Source organism: Triticum aestivum, chromosome 3A, assembly GCF_018294505.1.
Source record: "Triticum aestivum cultivar Chinese Spring chromosome 3A, IWGSC CS RefSeq v2.1, whole genome shotgun sequence".
Lineage (NCBI taxonomy): Eukaryota > Viridiplantae > Streptophyta > Magnoliopsida > Poales > Poaceae > Triticum > Triticum aestivum.
Window position 1 is genome coordinate 695,935,361 of NC_057800.1, and position 9,109 is coordinate 695,944,469.

Sequence of the window (9,109 nt, forward strand, 5' to 3'; positions counted from 1 at the left end):
GGATGCTGGGCCAAGTTCTAGTTTAGTGAGGTATATCTCCATCTATATTTTTTAGTTGCTGATTTGCACCTTTCAGAACCATGCAATGTGCTTACCAGATAAACATTATGTGTCCAGATCTATCAAGGGTTCTAAAGAACCAAAACATGCTTCTGGGGAACAAAAGGAAAAATCTAAGAAGAGTGCGCCGCGAAAGGGAAAGGGTAAGGCTGCCAAAGATAAGATTGCCTCACGAGTTGTTGCTATTGGAGAGCAGACACCAAAAGGCAAAGAAAAATGCACCGAAGTTGCTCCACATGATAGCCCAGCCATGGGTGCAAGAAGCAAAAGGGCATCTCATAGCCCAGCTATGAGCACTAGGAGCAAAAGAGCACCTGTTAGATTGGACTTGTAGTGCGTGCTCTGTTTCGGTGTATGTTTGACATTAAAACATGTTGAGATCTCTCTGTTTTGTGTTGTGATGAACCAATATGGTCTTGTGACAACTTTGATGTTGGTGAGGATATATTGCTCATGAGATGCAAATTGTGATTCTATGCTAATTAAGCGGAAATGCTGCCGAAATTTTGTTTTTTTGTGCTAACATTATTTTACTTGTTTTGTACTTTCATGCTGAAATTAATTAAAAAGTTCATCGCTCATCTTATATTCATGTAAAAATTATTGAAATGGAATACAATAGGAATCAGTATATCATTTGGCTAAATGGTCACAAGGTATGTTTAGGGGTAAAATCGTCTTTTCAACTACCACTTTACAGGCAACTAACAGTCAACTCGCGATAGTGGCATATCTGTACACAGTGCAAATTTTCAGTGGCATATTTAGGGAAGGGAAATTTTCAATGGCATATGAAGGTACGGGCAAGTTTTGAGTGGCATATATGGAATTCACCCAAATTCAAAACCTCCAAAAATAATCGATGGAATTTTTCCAATAGAATTGATACTGTGGACTTGAGGTTGTTTCCTCGGAAAGGTGTACCATATGCTCATTACCATTAACATGAAAAGTGACATTGCATTTATTGCAATTAATAACAGCCCCTATAGTATTCAAAAAAGGGTCTTCCAAGAATAATAGACATACTATCGTCCTCGGGAATATCAAGAATAACAAAGTTCGTTAAAATAGTAACGTTTGCAACCACAACAGGCACATCCTCACAAATACTGACAGGTATAGCGGTTGATTTATCGGCCACTTGCAAAGATATTTCAGTAGGTGTCAACTTATTCAAATCAATTCTACGTTATAAAGAGAGAGGCACAAGACTAACACCGGCTCCAAGATCACATAATGCAGTTCTAACATAGTTTCTTTTAATGGAGCATGGTATAGTAGGTACTCCTGGATCTCCAAGTTTCTTTGGTATTCCACCCTTAAAAGTGTAATTAGCAAGCATGGTGGAAATTTCAGCTTCCGGTATCTTTCTTTTATTTGTAACAATTTCTTTCATATACTTAGCATAAGGGTTCATTTTGAGCATATCAGTCAAACGCATACGCAAAAAGATAGGTCTAATCATTTCAGCAAAGCGCACAAAATCCTCATCATCCTTTTTCCTGGATGGTTTGGGAGGAAAAGGCATGGGTTTCTGAACCCATGTTTCTCTTTATTTACCGTGCTTCCTAGCAACAAAGTCTCTCTTATCATAACGTTGATTCTTTGCGAGATTGTGTTTCAACATCAGAAATAGAAATATCATTTGGATTCTCAGGTGTGTCAACAATAGGTTCAATAGAAGCATGCAAAGTCCTATCATTCTTCTTTTTCTTCTTTTTAGAAGGACTAGGTGCATCTAAATTATTTCTCTGAGAATCATGGTCAATTCTCTTAGGGTAGCCCTCAGGATATAGAGGTTCCTGAGTCACTTTACCCCCTCTAGTTGCAACTCTAACAACAAAGTCATTATTCTTACTATTCAATTCATTGAGCAAATCATTCTGAGCTTTATGTACTTGTTCAACTTGAGTGGTAACCATAGAAGCATGTTTACTAATGAGTTTAAGTTCACCTTTAACTCTAGACATATAATCACCCAAGTGTTCAATCATATAAGCATTATGTTTTAGTTGTCTACCAACATAAGCATTGAAGTTTTCTTGCTTAACAATAAAGTTATCAAACTCATCCAAACATTGGCTAGCAAACTTAGTAGGAGGGATTTCAGCTTTATCATATCTATAGAGAGAATTTACCTTTACTACCTGTGTCGGGTTATCAAGACCATGTGTCTCTTCAATAGGTGATGGATTAAGACCATGTATTTCTTCAATAGGTGGTAAATTAAGACCATGTATTTCTTCAACAGGAGGCAAATTCTTTACATCTTCAACATTAATACCTTTTTCTTTCATAGATTTCTTTGCCTCTTGCATATCTTCAGGACTGAGATATAGAATACCCCTTTTCTTCAGAGTTGGCTTAGGAGTTGGTTTAGGAAGTGTCCAATTATTTTCATTGGTCAACATATTATTCAATAGAATTTCAGCTTGATCAACAGATCTTTCCCTGAAAACACAACCAGCACAACTATCCAGGTGGTCTCTGGAAGCATCGGTTAGTCCATTATAAAAGATATCAAGTATTTCATTTTTATTAAGAGGATGATCAGGCAAAGCATTAAGTAATTGGAGAAGCCTCCTCCAAGCTTGTGGGAGACTCTCTTCTTTAATTTGCACAAAATTGTATATATCCCTTAAAGCAGCTTGTTTCTTATGAGCAGGGAAATATTTAGCAGAGAAGTAATAAATCATATCCTGGGGACTACGCACACAACCAGGATCAAGAGAAGTAAACCATATTTTAGCATCACCCTTTAATGAGAACAGAAATATTTTAAGGATATAATAGTAGCGAGTTTTCTCATCATTAGTGAACAGGGTGGCTATATCATTTAATTTAGTACAATGTGCCACAACAGTTTCAGATTCATAGCCATAGAAAGGATCAGATTCAACCAGAGTAATTATATCAGGGTCGACAGAGAATTCATAATCATTATCAGTAACAAAAATAGGTGAAGTAGCATAAGCAGGATCATATTTCATTCTAGCATTCAGAGATTTTTGTTTCAGCTTAGCTAATAATTTCTTAAGATCGCTTCTATCATTGCAAGTAAGAAAGTCTCTAGTAGTTTCTTCATCCATAACATAACCTTCAGGCACAACAGGCAACTCATATCTAGGGGGAGAATCTTCATCATCACTTTTATCAATATTGTCAGTCTCAATAATTTCATTCTCTCTAGCCCTAGCAAGTTGTTCATCAAGAAATTCACCAAGTGGCATAGTAGTATCAAGAATTGAATTAGTTTCATCATAAGTATCATGCATAACAGAAGTGGCATCATCAATAACATGCGACATATCAGAATTAATAGCAGAAGCAGGTTTAGGTGTCGCAAGCTTACTCAAAATAGAAGGTGAATCAAGTGCAGAGCTAGATGGTAGTTCCTTACCTCCCCTCGTAGTTGAGGGGAAAACCTTAGTTCTTTCGTATTTCAAGTTCCTCATAGTGACCAGCAGATATAAATCCCAAGTGACTGAAAGAATAGAGCTATGATCCCCGGCAACGGCGCCAGAAAATAGTCTTGATAACCCACAAGTATAGGGGATCACAACAGTTTTGGAGGGTAGAGTATTCAACCCAAATTTATTGATTCGACACAAGGGGAGCCAAAGAATATTCTCAAGTATTAGCAGTTGAGTTGTCAATTCAACCACACCTGGATAACTTAATATCTGCAGCAAAGTATTTAGTAGCAAAGTAGTAGGGAAGTAATGGTAACGGTAGCAAAAGTAATATTTTTGGGTTTTGTACTGATTGTAACAGTAGCAACGGAAAAGTAAATAAGCGAAGAACAATATGTGAAAAGCTCGTAGGCATTGGATCGGTGATGGAGAATTATGCCAGATGCGGTTCATCATGTAACAGTCATAACATAGGGTGACACAGAACTAGCTCCAATTCATCAATGTAATGTAGGCATCTATTCCGAATATAGTCATACGTGCTTATGGAAAAGAACTTGCATGGCATCTTTTGTCCTACCATCCCGTGGCAGCGGGGTCCTAATGGAAACTAAGGGATATTAAGGCCTCCTTTTAATAGAGTACCGGACAAAAGCATTAACACATAGTGAATACATGAACTCCTCAAACTACGGTCATCACCGGGAGTGGTCCCGATTATTGTCACTTCGGGGTTGCCGGATCATAACACATAGTAGGTGACTATAGACTTGCAAGATAGGATCAAGAATTCACATATATTCATGGAAACATAATAGGTTCAGATCTGAAGTAATGGCACTCGGGCCCTAGTGACAAGCATTAAGCATAGCAAAGTCATAGCAACATCAATCTAAGAACATAGTGGATACTAGGGATCAAACCCTAACAAAACTAACTCGATTACATGATAAATCTCATCCAACCCATCTCCGTCCAGCAAGACTATGATGGTATTACTCACGCACGGTGGTGAGCATCATGAAATTGGTGATGGAGGATGGTTGATGATGACGATGGCGACGGAGTCCCCTCTCCGGAGCCCCAAACGGACTCCAGGTCAGCCCTCCCGAGAGAGATTAGGGCTTGGCGGTGGCTCTGTATCGTAAAACGCGATGAATCCTTCTCTCTGAGTTTTTCTCCCCGAACACAAATATATAGAGTTGGAGTTGAGGTCGGTGGAGCTCCATGGGGCCCACGAGGCAGGGGGCACGCCCAGGGGGGCAGGCACGCCTCCCACCCTCGTGGACAGGGTGTGGGCCCCCTGAGCTTGATTCTTTTGCCAGTATTTTTTATTAATTCCAAAATAATTCTCTGTTGATTTTCAGGTCATTCCGAGAACTTTTATTTCTGCACAAAAATAACACCATTGCAATTCTACTGAAAACAGCGTGAGCCGGGTTAGTTCCATTCAAATAATGCAAGTTAGAGTCCAAAACAAGGGCAAAAGTGTTTGGAAAAGTAGATACGACAGAGACGTATCACTCAACAGGCTACACAAGGTTTTTTCTCCCATACGCGTGCACATCTATGGAATATATCGATCTCTTTAAGTGGGAAGTCTTGTACAAGGTACCCCCGCGCATCCAGGTACCTACCCCAAGCAAGGACGATTACCATATAAACCCTAGCACATACGAGGGAGAGTTCTTTCAAGAAGCAGACACTGGCGAAGACGAAGATGATCCACAGGAAGATCATGGCGTGCATCACGAACACGATTGTGGCGACCAGACCTCAACAGTCTGATCTCTGTGCTTTAGTGTCATCCCTGGATCAGTAATGCCGACACGCCCAGTACTTGAAGGATTTATAACAGAGTAGCAATCACACACTTATTACATCAAATGTCTCAAAAGAGAACTTATTACAAATAATATGGCCTAAGGCTATCTAATAACGATAACTGCGGAAGGCTTGGAAGATAAGTGAGTCTATCAACTCCAACGGCATCACTAAGTATAGAACCACGACCTAAGGCTCCTTATTCGTCGTCTGAAAAGTCTGCAACATGAACGTTGCAGCCCGAAAACGAGTCAACACATGGAATATGCTGGCAATGTAACACATAGAGAGTAGTGAACAGAATAGGCTATACTACATGCATATATGGCCGGTGGAAAGCTCTATGGTTACAGTTTTGCGTAAAGCCAGTTTTTCCCTACTGCAAAGGAATAAATTTCATTTAACTGTCATGGTGGTTATTAAACATTGAGAGCGTAGACACCCTCTCAATCCCAATTAAACATCATCATTAAAACCCAACAAAATTAATTAAAGTCACATGATGAGATTCACATGATAATCCAAGTACTAGATACTCAAGTTGTCCATAACCGGGGACACGGCTAACCATGATTAGTTTATACCTCTGCAGAGGTTTGCGCACTTTTCCCCACAAGACTCGATCTCCTCCATTGGGATTCTCGCACTACCTGGTGTTTGAGAAACGGATGACCGAGACATAGTTTTTCAGAAGCGCTAGCACCTTACGATTGGGTAGACCGTTACACCTACTTTCCCCTACACCTGCTAGTCTACCACTTTAAGAGTTCACACGACTTAATCAACTATGCTAGAGCCCATAGTAGCTTGTGGCAGCACACGGAAGTTTCTAGTATGAATAATCTCATGATCCCTTTGAGTCTGGGTGGCGGTCCATAAAGAAAAACAGGCAATCGCTGGAATACCCAGGTGCCTCAATCCACCCAGATGTGTATTAGAGTTGCCACCTTAAGTTGACCATTAATTAAACAATCTCACATCTGTCATGAATACACTCAAACTCAAACCACGTCTACGAGCATAGCATAGCAATATAAGCATAATGTAGAAGTAACTCCCAGGGTTTGATAATAAACAGGTGAATAGGTACTACGTCATCTACTCCCCAAACCCACAATTTAATTCAGATCCTAACAATGCAATTGTTTGAGGATTTATCTAATGCAATAAAACTGGGTAGTAAGAGGTATGATCAAAGTGTTACTTGCCTTGCTGATGATCCGTGAAACCTAGAGATTCGAGGTAGCAAGCGGCGCACTCCGGGTACTCTATCGCAAACAAACAAGCACACAATAAGCACTCATCTAATGCATAGGTAAAACTCAAATAAGAGATCTAACCAGAAAGTTCAACTTAAGAACTCCGGTTTGCAAAAAGAAACAATTCAAACGAAACAACATAAGTTAAACGGCGAAAGAAACAGGCTTCCTTTACTAATCTGGACCTAAGTCAAATTTTACAGAAGCAAAAACTTGTTTGAGTTGGTTAAACGGAAAGAGGGTTTCGAGATGAAACTCTATGCGCTTGAATCGCCTAATTCCGATAAACGAGCGAAAAGTTATACTAAAACGAAAAACAGATCGGAAATCACGATCAGGAATAATCGCGGAAAATCTGAGAAAAAGAAAAACGGACGAACAGGCTAATGAATGAACGTTCGCTAACTGCGGCTAAAAGACGAAAACCGTTCGTTAAAACGAACGGACGAATGGGCGTTCGCTAAATAAACTAAACCGACAAAAAAACCGATCTATAAAAAAATAGATCTAGTTTTTTTAAAACAATATCCGAACGAAAACCGGTCGGTTTTCTCGAGGAAACCGGCGGCGGCAGCGGTGGTCAACCTCGGCGATGGGACGGCAGCGGCGTGGCGGCTCCGGCGTCGGGCGGGGGCTCCGTTGGGCGGCGGGGTCAGCGGCGGCGGGACGACGGGCGGCGGCGTCGGGCGACGGCGGGACGACGGGCGGCGGCGTCATTGGCGGCGCTAGGGTTTGGGGCGGCAGGGCGGCTCGGGCTAGGCTACGGGGTGGCCTCCCCGGCTTATAAGGGCCGGCCGGGCCAGAGTCCTAGTCGGACAAGGCCCGGTTAGGTCGGTTTGTTTGTTGTTTTTTAAAATAATTTCACGCAGAAAAACAAATAAAAGAAATACTAAACGGACTCCAAAAATCTTGAAATAAATTTTCCCTGACTTCTAAAATGAAGCCGGACAAGATGAACATTTATTTGGGGCCTAAATGCAAATTTGAAAAACGCGTATTTTTTTCCTAATTCAAATAAAATAGCGAGAAAACTCCGAAATAAAATCTTATTTGATTTTTGTATTAATTCCTCAATATTTCTTTATTTTGGGAAAGTCATTTTATTCCCTCTCTCTTATTTTTATAATTGAAATAATTGAAGATAAAATAAATAAAATCAAATGATCCTATTTTCAAATTTTGAGAAAACCCAAATATGAAAATAACAAAATCCCCAACTCTCTCCATGGGTCCTTGAGTTGCGTAGGATTTCTAGGATCTAGCCAAAATGCAATAAAATATGATATGCAATGATTGTCTAATGTATAACATTCCAAATTAAAATTTTGGGTTGTTACAAACCTACCCCCTTAAGATGAATCTCGCCCTCGAGATTCGGGTTGGCTAGCAAATAGGTGAGGGTGGTCCTTCCATAGATCTTCTTCTCGTTCCCAGGTGGCTTCATCCTCGGTATGGTGGCTCCACTGAACTTTGCAAAACTTGATAACCTTGGTACGGGTGACTCGGCTGGCATACTCGGGAATCTTGAATGGTTTCTCCCCATAAGTCAAATCACTATCCAACTAAATCGCTTCCAGCGGCACTGTATCTCTCAGTGGTATATCCGCCATCTCTGCGTGGCACTTCAACTGGGATACATGGCACACGTCGTGAACTCCTGACAATCCCTCAGGCAGTTCCAATTTATAAGCAACTTCTCCCATGCGTTCCTAAACTTTGTATGGTCCCACAAAACGCGGCGCTAACTTTCCCTTAACTCCAAAGCGCTTAACTCCTCGAAGTGGAGATACACGAAGATAAACTCTATCTCTGGCTTCGTAAACTGTCTCCTTGCGTTTAGAATCTGCATAGCTCTTCTGCCTGGACTGGGCTACCTTGAGCCTATCGCGAATCAACTTCACCTTCTGTTCAGACTCCTTAATCAGATCTGGTCCAAAAAACTGGCGGTCTCCAACTTCATCCCACGACAATGGTGTTCTGCACCTTCTTCCATACAAGGCTTCAAAAGGGGCCATCTTCAAACTAGATTGGTAACTATTGTTGTAAGAGAACTCCGCATATGGCAAGTTGTCATCCCAACTAGATCCATAATCTAGCGCACAAAGCTCTCAGCATATCCTCCAAAATCTGATTGACTCTCTCGGTCTGTCCATCGGTCTGCGGATGAAAAGCTGTACTGAACACTAGCCTGGTACCCAAAGTTTTGTGCAACTGATTCCAGAACTTTGAGGTAAACTAGGTTCCTCTATCTGATACAATGATCCTTGGAACTCCATGCAGACATATAATCCTGGTCATGTATATCTTTGCCAACTTAGCACTGGTGTAAGTGGTCTTCACTGCGATGAAATGAGCTACCTTCGTCAAGCGATCGACTATAACCCATATCGAGTCATAGCCTGAACGGGTCCTTGGTAATCCCGTGATAAAATCCATGCCTAGCTTATCCCACTTCCGTTCGGGTATCGGCAATGGCTGTAGCAATCCTGCTGGCTTCTGATGCTCCGCCTTCGCTCTCTGACATACCTCATATACTGCTACATACGCCGC